The 13,753-nt window shown below is 35.9% G+C and overlaps 1 pseudogene; it reads left to right on the top strand.

Moving 5' to 3' along the window:
- The first annotated feature begins 214 nt into the window (after positions 1-214).
- LOC127900793 (leucine-rich repeat receptor-like serine/threonine/tyrosine-protein kinase SOBIR1) lies at positions 215-1,628 on the top strand (annotated as a pseudogene).
- Positions 1,629-13,753: the final 12,125 nt, after the last annotated feature.

Genomic DNA, 13,753 nt, shown 5'->3' on the forward strand with positions numbered 1-13,753 from the left:
AGAAATAAGAAGCCACCGCACCTTCGACAGAGAAAAAAGATGCCAAAGTTCACTCTCGATAATTCCTTTCGATCGTTTCGGAAGCCAAAAACAAACGGTCTCTAACTTACTCGCGGGAACTATCGAGACGCTACTAAAAGCGTTGACTCAAGATTGGCTTCAGCAGTTTGCGCGCGAAGAGCAGATCCAGGCCGACCTGATTGGGTGGAAGAAGATGTTGCTGAAGATTAATGAGGTGCTAGATGATGCCATGGCAAAGCAGACGACTAATCAGTCCGTGAAGATGTGGCTATGCAAACTTCAGATCTTGGCTTGCGACGTTGATTACTTGTTGGATGAGTTCCAAACGGAAGCTTTCCAGAGGATGTTGCTGCAGGATGATGATGTGATGTTCAAAATAAAAGAGGTCAGTGCTAGATTGCAAGATATTGCATCGCAGATAGACCTATTAGATTTGAAAGCAATTTCTCGTGGAAAATCCAGAAAAGCTGAAGTTGAGATTGTTCTTTTTAAGTTAATCTTGTCGGCCGTGAGAGGTGTAGGTAGAAATCCAGCAGTTTTCAGTCCACTCCTCAAGAAAGCTGACGACTTAGCTTTCTTGGAAAATGAATATGCGCTCGCTTCTTTGGAGAAAATAGGATCAGGTGGTGAGGATAAGATGTTTACAAAGCTGAACTACCAAGACGCAAGGGAAAGATGATTGCTATTAGGAAGATTGTTCAGCCTCCGATGGATGCCACGGCGTTGGTTGAAGCAGATAGTAAGCTACTAACCGAGGAAATGATGCAAATTCGGTCAGAGATTGTCACCCTGGGTCAAATTAGGCACAGGAATATTCTTCCTTTGCTGGCTCATCTGGCCAGGCCCGGCTGCCATTTGCTTGTTTACGAATTCATGAAGAATGGAAGTTTACAAGACATTCTGAATGATGTCTCACGAGGACGAAGACAACTAGACTGGCTAGCTAGATACAGGACTGTGCGAGGAATAGCTTCTGGACTTGAGTATCTGCATATGCACCAAGCCCTGGTGTAATCCATACAGATCTCAAGCCAGCGAAGGTACTTCTAGACCATGATATGGAAGCCAGGATTTCTGAGTTTGGTCTTGCAAAAGTTTTCCCCGAAGCTCATACACATATCACAACTTCGGACGTGGTGGGAACGGCGGGATACATAGCCCCAGAGTATCAGCAGACGCTGTCAATTACTTACATGTGTGATATATACAGCTTTGGGGTGTTGCTAGCTGGTTTAGTGATGGGAAAACTCCCATCCGATGATTTTTTTCTAACATACAGAAGAGATGAGTTTGGTTAAATGGATGAGAAATGTCATGACTTCTGAGAATCCTAAGCGGGCTATCGATTCGAAGCTCCTCGGCAATGGATATGAGGAGCAAATGCTTCTTGTTTTGAAGACTGCTTGCTTTTGCACTTTGGATGATCCAAAGGAGAGACATGTTAGGTGCATGTTGTCTCAGATTCAGCAATAATTAACGATGTGGATTTTTTGAAAATGTACAAGAGTATAACAACATCACTTATGATGAACAATGCATGCTCTCTAATTAAGTTGTACAATTACGATCCCATCTGAGTTTTCACTTATCTAATCGATACAGAGCTGTTCAGGTCATTTTACAAAATAGAAACAATTTTCGAAATGTGGTATGCTTGCTATATTTCAGCAGTCATAAGTTTCTGGCAACATATCAAGCCTTTCATTTTGCATAAGAAAAATAGCAAGAACACCTCGATGTTGGTAGTTCGTTCTATAAGCATATGCTAACACACATTGAGAGAGACAGAGTGACCACCTTATAATACTTTTTTCTTTACTTTAATACTTTAAATAACCTTTGCTTTACTTTTTTCTTTTTTATTTCTTTTTGACTTTATTTTATTTACTTTATATTTTTAACTCATTAGGTTCAGCGGTGGGTTCATTCCCATAATATCTCAAATGAGAAGAAAAAAGGTATCGCACAATCAGATCACTCAAAAAAGAAAATTTTTATTTCGGTTCAATTCGATTCTAAAACTAAGTAAGAACTCCTATTATCTTTTCCTTTATAGATTTTCTATTTTGTCTTTCCATATTATCTATAAAGGATAAAGCCCACGCGTTGTAGGTAGGTCAAGAAAAAACTCAGAAAAGCCTGCTTCAACAGCAGCTAATCATGTTCGCTTTTGATCTTTTTAATTTATTTACCAGCTAGCTAGTCCAAGATGTCTTTATATTTCATAATCATAGGCGAAAAAAAATTATCAGTGGGAACACTTAAGCCGCCTCAACCCGCACACTATAAAGGTAAGAAAATTATGAAAGGCTAAAATTCTCAGCGAAGATAAGAGATCAAAAGTGGAAATCGGCGTAGAAACTGAAAAGCAGTAAAGTATCTCAAAGGGGTTGTGGTACTTATGTATGATTTTAGGAGTTTTATATTTTTATCTAATAATTACTAATTTTATCTTTTTTAAAAATTACTAAAAAAATCACCTCAGCACTCAATCCAAATCTCATTATATGATGTTATAATTTATTTATATTACAGTATTAATAGTGACATAAAATTTAATTAACTGTTCACATAGTTAATAGTTAGTTATGATAATGTTTTGATTTTAATTATTTCGAATTGTTTTCCCTGTTATTGTACCGGTTAAACACATTTTTTAAGATTATATACTAAAAAAGAAACAAGTATAACTTTTTTTAATATTTATTTTAACATTAACACAACTCAATTTTATGTATCATCTTATTCTTTTTTTTTTCACCCAAAAAAAAATTGTTAAATTAATAAATATTACGACTGAGCTCCCGTGGTAAACCAAAATCATTTCCAAATATTTAGAAAAAAATTAAAAATGTTCCCGCATACACCAATTGTTTGGAAGTCCTCAATAGCAGTAAAAATTTAGTGGTGTGCTTTACTCTTGAGAAAGCGGCACAATGAACCACAAAACTCCACCATATTTAGGGTCAGTTTGGGATTACGGAGGCTAATGAAATAAGTTGTTTGTACTGTTCAGATGAAATAAGTTGCTGATTAAAAAAGTTATTTGGTGTTTTGTAAACTGTATTGTTGTGGTTACTGTGAATTTGAAAAGTATAGTGTAAGCGTTTGGTCAATTTTATTACGAAAGTATTGTTTTATTATATAATGACCAAAATAGATATAAGTTTTAATTACTTTATATTTTTAAAGAATATTTAATAAATTGCTTAGACATATCTTTTTTTTCCCTTAGATATGTAATATAGATTAAACTTTTAAAGCCATAGTTATGAAATTATAATATGAATTTACTAGATCAAAACTAGAGAGAACGTACATGGTTATGGCGGTAATATGATATTTGATGATTTATATATAAGGGTTTATGCATAAGTGAGATGCAATTGTTTTTTTATTAAAATACAGGGTTATAATAGGAATTTTAAAAATGTGTTATAACTTATTCAATAACCTACTTGTGAAAAACAACCCCTTACCTAGGGATGGCAATTTCCGGGTCCGGGTTTGGCCGTTCCGGATTCGGACCCGATCACTAAATTCTCATTAACGGACCCTCATTGAACCCGATTTTTTTCCATCCGGGTCCGGTTCGGTCCAGGTTCAACCTGAAAAAATTCGGGTTTCCGGATTTTGATGTTTCTGATAGAAAGGACGCTATATGTTTCCATGCTGCTTGTATCAGAACCATACAATAAAACAAAATAAACCAAGCAATTTTACAAGCCAAAAATTCAATATTTTCTCCCCTAACTACAACAAGTATTAAACAAAAAAGCTCAAAATATCCATAAAATTGAACCACTAAAATTTTTCAAATAATGCAGATAATCCACCGCTTCCAATTGTCCTGGTTGCCTTTTTAACACAACAATGGTGATAACAAAACAACCAACCAAATAACCCATAAAAAATATCAAAGAAATTTGGAAACCAAACAACACCCAAAAGCACAACACTAAATGACATCAAAATTCAAGTCCAACAGGATCTCCAGACAAATAAAAACAGAAGCTTTACATCAAAACATCATCACACAATTTCATAGAGCATGCATACCCATAAACAAAATTTCAAATACAAAACATATAACTTATCCAGGTTCTTAACACAAATACAACACAATATAGAATCTAAAATTCAAAATTTTAAAGTAATAAACATCCACAAATATAAATCCATAACATAATTCTACAATTTAAAGTTCAAATTTCAAACCACTATTGCTAAAGACTAAACTCTCAATCATCCACTTCATTTGACTGTTGCTCACTCATCCAACTTTCCTCAATCAAATGCTCAGCAGAAAGTATTGCTTCCTCTGGAATTCCATCTACAAAAAATATGTAAACCATAAACACAATGAACAAGACAACCAATTAGTGATAAATTGATAATAAGAACAGTACAACAAATAATTTGATTCTAATACATAAATTTTTCATACTTTTTAGGCTTTGTTCAAGCCAAAACCAATTTTGAGTACATACCAATGCCTCCACTGTGGATGGGTGAAGTCTACTGCGATGAGGGCTCAAATGTCTACCTCCAGTGCTAAAAGCAGACTCCGAAGCAACTGTTGATACAAGAATGGCCAAAAAGTCCCTTGCGATCTTTGCAAGTATAAGATATTTGCCTTGATTATTCTTCCACCATGACAAAATGTCAAATTGACTAGTTGAAGGCAAAGTACTCTCCTCAAGATAAAGTTCTAATTCTGATTTGGAATGAGTATTCTATGTGTTTTCATTTCTAAATAATGCCCATTCATAAGCCATTTCATCCAAATCTAAGTCCAACATAATAGAATCCCCTCCTGAAGCAGCTTGAGAATTGGCACCATTAACCCCCCCACTTGAATTTGATAGATGCTTTACTTCATACTCATGCACTAAATCAACAAATAACTTATGCACTCTTTCAATTTCGGATTTAGCTTTTTCCCCATATATTTTAGGAAATAAAAAGTTAATTAGTAACATTTTATGCCTAGGATCTAACATAGTCCCCACTGCAAGAACTTCATGAATAACATCTCAATACTTTTCATACTTCGCAATCATCCTAGTGGCCATATTTTTTATCCCCTCAATTGGTGATTGCATCCATGCATTCATTGACAATCTAATTTCACAAATCTTGTCAAAAAATAAATTAGATGTCGGATATCGTGTCCCCGAAAAAAGTTCTGTCAACTTATAAAAGCTTTTTAGATACTCACACATAAGCTTTGACAAATTCCACTCTGACTCACTAGGTAAAGATGTATAATTTCTCTCATGTTCCTTTAAACGATCAAATACATCTTTATAGAACAATGCAGTACTAAGCATCAAGTAAGTGGAGTTCCATCTAGTTTTACAATCAAGTACCAAGTTTTTGGTTTCCTTAAAACCTAATTTTTTTTTTTACATTCTCAAATTTTTCAACTCTAGTTGGTGTTACTGTCCAATAATGAATATTATCTCTAATTTTCTCAACTCTATTTTGTATCACAGACAAACCATCTTTAACTATCAAGTTTAATATATGAGCACAACAACGTATTGAAAGAATTTGTCACCCATAATCATTGAACTAGCAGAAAATTTGCCCAACAACAAGGCAATCATAGAATCATTTGCAGTACAATTATCAACAGTTGCAGTGGACAGCTTTCTATCTATATTGAAATGCAAGTAACGCAACCCAAGAAGGGGGTGAATTGAGTTTTTAAAAATTATGCAATACAATTCGCACAACAAATCAATCTAACGTCTTAATGAAATAGAAAACAATAAATTCAAACAAGCATAAAAATAAAAGAGTAAGGGAAGAAAAAAACAAACACACGGATTTTTACGTGGTTTGGCAATCCCCGCCTACGTCTACGCCTCCAAGCCAACCAAGCTCGAGGGTTTCACTATCCAAGCCTCCCAAGGCCTCAAGTTCTTACAATTGACTTATAAGGTGTCAATGAACCTTTACAATCAAGAGATTATCTCCCCAATCTCTTTACCCCAAGTGTTTCTCACACTTATACACTCACAATTTGATAAGAAATAAAAATTACAACAAAAACTCTCTTTAAGAATGGATATGCAAATAATAGCTCAAAAATGATTCAATCTATGATGATTTGTGTTTTGGAAGCTCAATATATGTTATATGATCTTATATTTGCTTGCATTAGTTCTTAAAATGAAGTTTGAGTTGAGTTTTTATAGTTAAAGCCCGGAAACTAGCCGTTATAAGCAAATTCCCGCGCCCAAGCAGTTAGCCGCTTGATTTATCCAGCTAGCCGCTCATGAACAATGATATTACCGTTATTTTTGAAATTACTACAGTAATATTGTTCACTAAAATTACACTTTTGGCCCAAAACTTTCTATAATAATACTACAGCCCAAAACGTCATAAAACTTTACAAATAGGTCCAATTTCAGAATTTCCTAAGAATAGTTGTCTTTCCAAAACTTTTTGAAATTAAAGATATTATTATTTTGTAAAAAGGTCATTTTCAACATAATACCCATATTTTTCAAAGTTCTCAAAATCTTTCACTTTAGTCTAAAATATTCATAAATTATAGTATGGCCCAAACCATTTCAAATGTTTGTAAAAACGTACAACTCCGAAATTTAATAATAATACTTATTAAAATCAAAGATTTCAAAACTTAGCATTTAAGTCCAAATTACTCAAATCCACAAAATACTTTACTTTATAAAAATAAAACCTTTTAGTTTATGAAAAGTATTTAATTAAATTAATCTCTTGAGCTTCTCAAATGTTAAATCATGCATCAATTAAATCATATCGGCTTTACAAGAATTTATCACACTAATTTATCCGTTGAGCTCTAAACTTTATTCTTGATTTCGCCGTTGTCCATTGAGTGTCTTGAGCTTGATTTCACTTGCATAAATATTACCCTTACAAAACTAGTGAAAATGTGAAATACAATATTTATTAAATCACTTTATACATATGTTTGTTATCATCAAAATTACAATATGTGTAGCCCTTTAGGCTAACATATATTCCAATCCATGAAACAACCATATAACTCATTACACATTACCTCAGCACTATGTGGAGCTGGCACATATATAAACCTAACAATGTGAAAAAAAAAATTAAAATATTAGACATGACACTAATTTATGCTTTAAAAAAATAAGTTTTAAGAATATTACTTCATAATAAGACTTCGCAACACCCATAAGCTATCAATGTAATGTGTCATAATAACCATGTATCCTTTTTTTTTTGTTACTAGCAGTCCACATTGAAATACAAGTGTGCAACCCAAGAGGGGGGGTGAATTGGTATTTTAAAAATTATCCTAACAAAATCACACAACAATCCAATCTAATGCCTTAATAAATTTGAAAGCAATAAGTTCAATAAAAGCACAATAACAAATGAGTAAGAGAGAAGAGAAACAAACACATGAAATTTTACGTGGTTCGGCAATCTCCGCCTACGTCCACGCCTCCAAGTGATCCAAGCCTTCCAAGGCTTCAAATGTTTACAATTGACTTCAAAGTGTCAATGAACCTTTACAACAAAGAGATTATCTCTCAATCTCTTCACTCAAGTGTCTCACACACTCAAACACTCACAATTAAGATGAGGAATTGAAGATTACAATAAAAACTCTCTTAAAGAGTAGATATACAAATTGAAGAACAAAAGATGATTCAAGGTTTTATGATTTGCGAAATGAGGGCTCAATGAACGTTGTGTGCTTTTTTATTTTTCTTGCAAGAGAGATTGAAAATGAATTGGATTTGAGTTTATGTAGTTTGAACTCAAAAACTAGCCGTTATGCACATTTTGGTGATAACCGGCTTACTGTTTATAGAATCTGGTTAGCCGCTTTTATGTTACCGTTAAGGCAAAAATTTAAATTTTAGAACATCCGGCATGCCGCTTTCAATATTCGGATAGTCGTTTATGCTCCAGAAGCTTACTGCCCAAAATTCGGATAGCCGTTTGCTACAGTAACTGCTACAGTAAACTATTTTCTAAAACTACAGTTTAACCCTAAAACTTTATAAAATTATATTATCGCCCAAAACGTTATGAAAGTTTTCAAATAGGTCCAATTTCAGAATTTCTAAATAATGCTTTATCAATACCAAAACTTTATGAAATTATGATATCACCCAAACTATGTGAAATTATAGAATGACCTAAAATATTTAAATATTTTCAAATAGGTCCAAATCTGAAATTTTAAAACAATATCAAAGATTATAAAATACTTTCATTTGAGTCCAAAACACTTTAATTCCATAAAATCATTTTCTTATTATAAAAGCACAATTCATAAATCTTTATTTAACTAACACATGTGGTTTGTTATCATTAAAATCAATAGTTATAGTCATATAGGCTAACACACATATCTGTAGTAATTGCGATTCGACTCTCACAAGCTTCCAAAATACTCATTGTCTTCTTCTTTTCAACATCATAAAGCTTTAAAATTTTAGCTTTGATGGTGTTTCTACTAATAATCTCAATACAAGGTTGGAGTAGCTTCAACAAGTCATAAAACCCAACGTACTCAACAAATGCCAAGGGGAGCTCATGTAGTACAATCATTCTAGCCACAAAAAGCTTTACTGTAGCCATATCCCATTTTGATTCAGAACTACAATTACTAAGTGAAGTGGTTCTATTAACTTTAGAAGAAAAAGATAGGTGCATTTGCTGTACATTCTTGAATGACCTTCTAGGACAACGTTTAGCATGAATTATTAAGTGATTAGTACCCTTCGAATAATGTCCTTGCATAACTAACCCGCAGTAATTGCAAATCGCCTGAACTTCCTCACCCAACTTAATATTTTTAAAATGATTCCAAGCATCAGAGACTACTCTACCACCACCACCACCTCGTTTTTGTGAAGTAACAGGATTAGTATTATCCCTACAGCCACGGCCACGAATACTCCCTTGAACTGCGGCTGTTGAATTTTGTTCTAATTCAACAGTTGTATCATTATTATTTTATGATTCTGTCCTAACTCTCAAACGAACACTTTCATCACTTTTTTCGGAGGCATCCAAGTCAATTCTTTGTTCATTTTCCATATCAATTTTTCACTCTACAAAAATTATGTCAAGACATAATTAATTCCAGCAACTTCTTCCAATTTATATGCTATGTTTAACAGTAAAAGTTATAAATATTTTAGAGATACCATTTGATAAAGGTTCCAGTCAAAGCGTTAATAACAGTTGTTCTTTTTAGGGTAAGAACGACCACACAAGTTGAAGTTGAATAATTCTCTTCCCTTTATTCATGAGTATTGGAGCTTATTTATAGTAAAAGAAATACAGCAAAACAACTCAACTAAACAACTGAGATTGTAGGCTAAGATAACAACCTTGACTCAACAACTAACTAAATATCCTAACTAGTCGGGTAATAGAATAAAATAAATCAATAACGATTCTCCACCAAGTCGGCAACGATCTCACCAAGATTGCTCCAGCCTTATCCTTTTGCTCCAGACTTATCCTTTAGCTATTTGCATGTTGCATGCATAATTCCATGCACCATTTGGTATGCTTCTTGCATGTTGCTTGCATAATTCCATTATGCTTCACGTGTAACCTTCATACCTAGTGCTTGGCTTTGATACTCTTGACGACCTTCATATCGTATCAATACCCCCTCCACGAAGTGGACCTTATCCTCAAGGGTCAAATGAGGAAACTGTTGCTTGAGTATTGTAGTATCCTCCCATGTTGCTTCCTCATGTGGTAACCGTTTCCAGCACACCAAACTCTGTTCGTGAAACCTACCACCACGTTTGAGCCAACGCGTATCAATAATAACATCAGGCTCAAGTATGAGAACACCTTCATCATCAATCGCCGGCAGCTCAATGCTAGGGGTAGGGAATTCTCCAAATGCTTTTTTAAGCAATGAAACATGGAATACTTGATGAACCTGCGACTCCGGTGGTAGTTGAAGTTTATAGGCAACGCTGTCGAACTTGTGTAGAATTTTATATGGCTCAAAAAACTTATTAGTCAACTTTTGATTAGCTCGTCGAAAAACAGTTGACTGGCGGTAAGGCTGAAGTTTCAAATACACCATGTCACCTTCCTGAAATTCAACATCGCGCCTCTTTTTATCAGCCATTTGTTTCATACAATTAGCGGCAACCTTTAGATTTTTCTTTGACTGAAGCAGTAGCTCATCTCGGCATATTAAAGCTTAGTCGACGTCATGCACTAGAGATGACCCGACGGGATACAGTGGCATAGTAGGAGGCAGCTGTCCATACAAGGCTAAAAAAGGAGTCATCCCCGTCGAGACGTGATAAGTAGGATTATACCAGAATTCTGCCCATGATATGAATAAATGCCACTTGCGTGGCCATTGGTGAGCAAAGCTTCGTAAATACTGTTCCAAGCACCTGTTAATTACCTCCGTCTAGCCGTCAGTTTACGGATGATATGTCGAACTCATATTTAATTGCGTCCCTGACATGGTAAAAAACTCTTGCCAGAATTTATTGATAAAGATTGGATCTTGGTCACTGATGATGGATTTTGGCATGCCGTGTAGTTTGACAACGCCATTAACAAATCTTTCTACCACCATCTTAGCCGTAAATGGATGAGACAAAGATATAAAATGGGCATAATTACTAAGTCTATTAATGACAACCATGATGGTGTCTTTTGCTTGCAAATGCGGCAATCCTTCAATGAAATCAAGAGTAATATCATCCCAGACTTGACAAGGTATGGGTAGTGGTTGGAGGAGTCCTGTTGGTTTTAAAGTAGATGCTTTAGTCTTTTGACAGACTTCACACTTGCTTACATACTTTTGCACCGTGTGAAACATTGAAGACCAATAAAATTGTTGCGCCAAACGTTTGTATGTACGAAGGACTCCAGAGTGACCACCCATTTTAGTGTCGTGAGCGTCGAATATTAATGACTCCCGTAACCTCAGAGGAACTACGACTTTGCCTTGAAAAAATATTAGCCCATGGCGTATGGAATATGGGCCAGTATCTGGCGATTGAGCCATGAACTTGAGTCTCTTCATATAATCATCCTCATGAGCAGTTATTTTAATCTCCTCCCAGATTGATACCTGTTGCACAAATAAATTGTTAATAGTGGGACTATCCAGACGGCGGGAGAGAGCATCTGCAGCGGCATTCTCGCGTCCCGGACGATACTGTATCTCATAATCGTATCCTATCAATTTGGCCAGCCACTGTTGTTGTTCGGGCATGGTAATTTTTTGCTCCAAAAAATCTTTAAGGTTGCATTGATTTATCCGAATAATGAATTTACGTCCTAGCAAATATGACCTCCATGCTCGTATGGCTTCCACGATTGCAAGCATCTCAATTGTATAAGTTGACCATGATTTTTTTGCAACCCCAAGTGCCTGACTCATAAAAGCAATAGGTTTTCCTTGTTGCTGTAACATTGCGCCTATGCCATCACCAGAGGCATCTATCTCTATAATAAAAATGTTGTTGAAATCCGGCATAACTAGTGTGGGTGTACTCGTCATGGCCTTCTTTAAATTGTCAAACGTTGTCTCTGCTTCCTGGTTCCATCCTAACTATCCTTTTTGAGAAGATTGGTGAGGGGTCGTGCCAACAACCCACATCCTTGCACAAATTTGCAGTAGTAGCCGGTTAAACCAAGGAATCCTCTTAACTCTGAAATAGTCTTCGGTTGTGGCCACGATATCATGGCAATAATTTTCTTTCCATCCACCTGTACCCTGTGACAAGTAACAATGTGGCCTAAGTATTCTAATTCTTGTTGGCCAAAATTGCATTTACTTACTTTAATGAAAAATTGGTACTGCTAGAGAATTTCCAGTGCCTGTTTGACATGCTCAAGATGACAACTCGAAGAAGGACTATAGATTAGTATATCATAAAAAAAAAGGATGAATTTCCGCAGGTCGGGACGAAAAATAGAATTCATAATGGCTTGAAATGTTGATGGTGCGTTGTACAAGCCAAATGGCATTAACAGACATTCATAATGGCCATTGTGTGTGCGGAAAGTCGTTTTATGAATGTCGGAGGGATTTACCCGTACCTGGTGATATCCAGCCCTTAGATCTAGTTTGGTCCCATATAATTCGTCCAGCATATCTTCCACGGTAGGGATTGGAAATCAGTCCTTGACAGTGACTTCATTGAGTGATCTGTAATCGATGCAAAACCTCCAGCTTTCGTCTTTTTTCTTGACTAATAATACCGGTGAAGAGAATGGACTATAACTAGGCCTGATTAACCCTGAATTCAACATCTCATGTACCTACTTTTCAATCTCAGCCTTTTGAAAATAGGCGTAGCGGTAAGGCCTGGCGTTGATAGGTTTGATTCCTTCCTTCAATGTGATACAATGGTCAATCTATCATGAAGGTGGTAATTGACTTGGGTCCTGAAATATAGTAGCATATTCTTTTACTAATTTCTGCATGTCTGGTGGTGCCGTCTTTGGGGACTCCTCCATGTTCATGTGAAAGTATGTTGCAAAACTTGATTGCCCCTGTCTTAGTTCTTTGATGATTTCGGTTAAAGAAGTCGTCTGAATTAATTGGGGTCCATCCCTTGTAACTATCGTCTCTGGTTCTCCCAATTGAAATCCATGGTGAGGAGTTTCCTATTGCAAACCACCGAACCCAACATCTCGAGCTATTGAATTCCCAAAACCATATCCAATCATGTAATAGGAAGTGAATAAAGAGTTAATGTAAAAAGAACACCTTATAATAAAATCTGGACCTTTTCAAATTTTCCTGTGCATGTCAATGTTTCCCCATTTGCGACCCGTACTGAAAATCCAGTAGTGGGCACAATTGGTAGCCGCAACATGTTAGCCATCCGAGAGTTGATGAAATTGTGAGTTGAGCCGCTGTCAATCAACACTATGATGTCAATAAGTCCTACTTTAGTTGTTACACGCATAGTTTGGGGGGCTGCCCATCCTGTCAGTGCATATAAGGTAATTTTTGGGTCGGCTAGTTCTAATCATTTCTGCAATTCATCAGGTACCTCTTCACATGTGGAGTCTTTATTTGTTACTTCACTCTCAAGAAGTAATAATTATGGGCCTTGACACTTATGTCCTACCGTGAATTTGTTATTGCAATTAAAACAAAGCCCCTGCGCTCGCCGGCGTTGCATTTCGTCCCATGATAGCTTTTTGATGGATCTGGGTAATATAGCACGAGCGTTGTTCGATAATGATGCTGTTGTACGGTTGTTATATGGATAACGCAACAACCTTCTCTATCGTGATAATTGATCATCCTTCATACAGGCTAAGTTAATCGCTTCTTTTAATGTTTTTGGCCTGAACATCCGGATTCCTACTGATATTTTCGGTTTCAACCCCCCTCATAAAAGTTCCCACTAACGCCTTTTGTGTCCAGCCCTGCACCCTATTCCTAAGCCTTTCGAATTCTTTTTGGTAGTCACGAAGTGAACTCGTCTGTATCACCATTGATAGTGCCTCATCATAGTCTTCACAATCTGTAGGACCAAAACGGGCCCATAATTCTTCCACAAATACTTCCCACGTAACTGCCCTTTATTCTTCTCGATAGGCCCGTCGTAACCATTGCCACCACTGATTGGCTTCCCCTTCAAGATAGAAAGAAACTAGTGATACTTTCTGCTCATCTGTTGCCTCTTGATATTCAAAGAATTGCATTATCCAGTTGTACCATTTTGTT

The sequence above is a fragment of the Citrus sinensis genome, chromosome 3 (assembly GCF_022201045.2).
Source record: "Citrus sinensis cultivar Valencia sweet orange chromosome 3, DVS_A1.0, whole genome shotgun sequence".
NCBI lineage: Eukaryota > Viridiplantae > Streptophyta > Magnoliopsida > Sapindales > Rutaceae > Citrus > Citrus sinensis.